The sequence below is a fragment of the Monodon monoceros genome, unplaced genomic scaffold (genome assembly GCF_005190385.1).
Source record: "Monodon monoceros isolate NGI ecotype Baffin Bay Population unplaced genomic scaffold, NGI_Narwhal_1 Super_Scaffold_13, whole genome shotgun sequence".
Taxonomy (NCBI): Eukaryota; Metazoa; Chordata; class Mammalia; order Artiodactyla; family Monodontidae; genus Monodon; species Monodon monoceros.
This window is the reverse complement of record NW_021703769.1, coordinates 9,832,075-9,834,730: the sequence shown is the minus strand read 5'-3', so window position 1 is coordinate 9,834,730 and position 2,656 is coordinate 9,832,075. Positions and strand designations below refer to the sequence as shown.

General features: G+C 55.2%; 1 pseudogene; it reads right to left on the bottom strand.

Moving 5' to 3' along the window:
• Positions 1-1,324: 1,324 nt before the first annotated feature.
• LOC114894803 lies at positions 1,325-2,383 on the bottom strand (annotated as a pseudogene).
• Between the last annotated feature and the right edge of the window lie 273 nt (positions 2,384-2,656).

Here is a 2,656-nt window from a genome sequence, read left to right as displayed (position 1 = left end):
TTAGAATGTGCATCTTTCCAAGAAAACAAAAAACCCAAACCAAAACAGAACAAAAAACAGGTAAAATAAATTAAAGGCAAAATTAAAAAAGAATTCGATCAACTACAATCCTTTCGTGCACTACCATGCCAACTGCACGCACATTTACAGCTGTTCTGTTGATTTGCATTGTTTGTCCATTTGTGTGTGTGTGTGTGTGTGTGTGTGTGTGTGTGTGTGTGTGAGGTCTTGGCTTGGAAACAGTTAAGTAAAAACCAAAAAGGAAGGCCAGTTCACTTGGGAGTTTTACTAAAGGAGGTGGAAAAAGGGCAGGTGGCTCAGCATTTGGCCCTGTGGCCTCTTCCATGGCACCTTTCAAATGAAGGATGGGGGGAAGGGGTGGGGGAGAAAGACAGGGAACCAAACCCAGGCAGATTTTTGGAGAAGCAGCACATAAAAGAGGCAAGTTCAAGTATTTCTCCCAGTACAGCCGGAGTCCCCACAGAAGGCACTCAGAAGGGCTGGAAGAGGTGACAGGGACTTAAAACGGTGCTAGTCCTATCTCACCCTAACCCGATTTCCCCCTACCCGACCCATCACGGCATTCAGCAGAACTTTTTTTTTTAAATTAATTGATTAATTAATTTATTTATTTTTGGCTGCGTTGGGTCCTTGTTGCTGCACACGGGCTTCCTCTAGTTGGGGCGAGCAGGGGCTACTCTTCGTTGCGGTGCGCGGGCTTCTCATCGCAGTGGCTTCTCTTGTTGCGGAGCACTGGCTCTAGGTGTGCGGGCTTTAGTAGGTGTGGCACGCGGGCTCAGTAGTTGCGGCCCACGGGCTCAGTAGTTGTGGCTCGCGGGCTCTAGAGCGCAGCCTCAGTAGTTGTGGCGCACGGGCTTAGTTGCTGTGTGGCGTGTGGGATCTTCCCGGACCAGGGCTTGAACCCATGTCCCCTGCCTTGGCAGGTGGATTCTTAACCACTCTGCCACCAGGGAAGCCCTCAGCAGAACTCCCGAGGAAGGGAAGAGTTCCATGGCTGGATTCTGACCCACTCCCACCCGCCACCCCCCACCCCTGGGATTTTGCAAAGTCCAGCAATGCTGGACACCGATGAGAAGCAGAGCTTCTATGGGAGGAGCTGAGGCCTAGGACGGCTGGAGTGGAGTCTCCTCCTCTCTTTGGGAGGCGGCCTCCAGGGCCTGGGGTCTGGAATGAGTTGTAAATGTTGTTCCTGTATCAAGCACTGTCCCACTTGGAGAGAAGTGTCACTGGTACTTGGGAAGCTGGAGACACACAGTTCCCCTCCCTTAAGCATCTGACAGAGAAGGGAGAACCTGCCCAGAAGCTATCTGCTGGGCCCTGGCAACAGGCTGTGGAGATGGATCTCAGCAGTCTCCTGGGGCAGGAGGACATCTTGCATCCATGGATGGTTCTGGATTTCTTTGAAGGATGGCCAATCTGATGGTCTCAGGGCCAAGCACCATCTAATGAGATGCTGACACTCTGAAGAGACCCTCTTCCTGAAGAAAACTTGGCCCCTGATGGTCTCCTCATCGTGCTCAAAGGGAACATCTCCACAGACCATATCCTACAGCAGGATCTCCAGAGACCAGACGGCTGCTGACTTGCCATGGTAGCGATGGTAGCGGATCCACTCTGGAGGACTATATGCTCGGGTCCCATCGAATTCCGTGTAGACGGTGTCCTCGAGCTGCGCCCCCGACCTGAAGTCGATGAGTTTGAGCTCACCGCGACTGAGGTCGATAAGGGCGTTCTCATCCTTGCCGTCGCGGTGAAGCGCCCCGCAGCTGCGGCACTGCCGCACGGCCTGCAGCACCTGCCAGAAGCAGCTGTGGGCCAGCTCCGCCTGCAGGGCCCCCCTTTCCGTGATAAAGTCGAAGAGTTCTTGCGCTGGTCTTGCGCTGGCTCGGGCCTGTCCAGGATCAGGACGAAACTGCTGGGTCTCTCGAACCAGCCCAGGAGCCTGATGACGCCGGGGAAGCCCGAGCTCACCTTCTTCAGCAGAACCATTTCCATGGGCACTCGGGTGCCGTTAGGCAGCTCTCCCCAGCCTGAAATACAGTCCTTCTCCACGTGCGTGCTTGATGGCCACTGGCAAGTGGTCGGTGACACGGATGCCGGAGTAGACGGAGCCGAAGCCGCCGCTGCCCAGGAGCGGGCCCACCTGGCACTGTGACTCCAGGGGCTCCTTCTCCTTGCCGGGCGCCAGCTTGGTGGCGTGCAGGTCGTTGCAGGGCGCGGCACGCAGGCGGGCAAGACAGTCGGATTTGGACAAGAGCATCCCAACCTCCAGGATGTCGGTGTAGGGACGGAGTCTGGAGGAGCTGCAGCAGGAGCTGGGGCTGGGGTTGTGCCGGTGGCTGTGCCTGCGGCTGGGGCTGAGGCTGTGCTGGGTCTTCGTTGCGGCAGGTGGGCTCCTTAGTTGTGGCACGTGAATTCCTAGTTGTGGCACACGTGTGGGATCCAGCTCCCTGACCAGGGATTGAACCCAGGCCCCCTGCATTGGGAGCGTGGAGTCTTATCCACTGTGCCACTAGGGAAGTCCCCTTAATATTTTTCTTTGTGTAAAAAGAAAAGGCTCAGGATCAGAGGCTGTATCATTCTTTGAGTGAATGTCATGAAGATAATCAATCATCAGATCAATACACGCCCGATC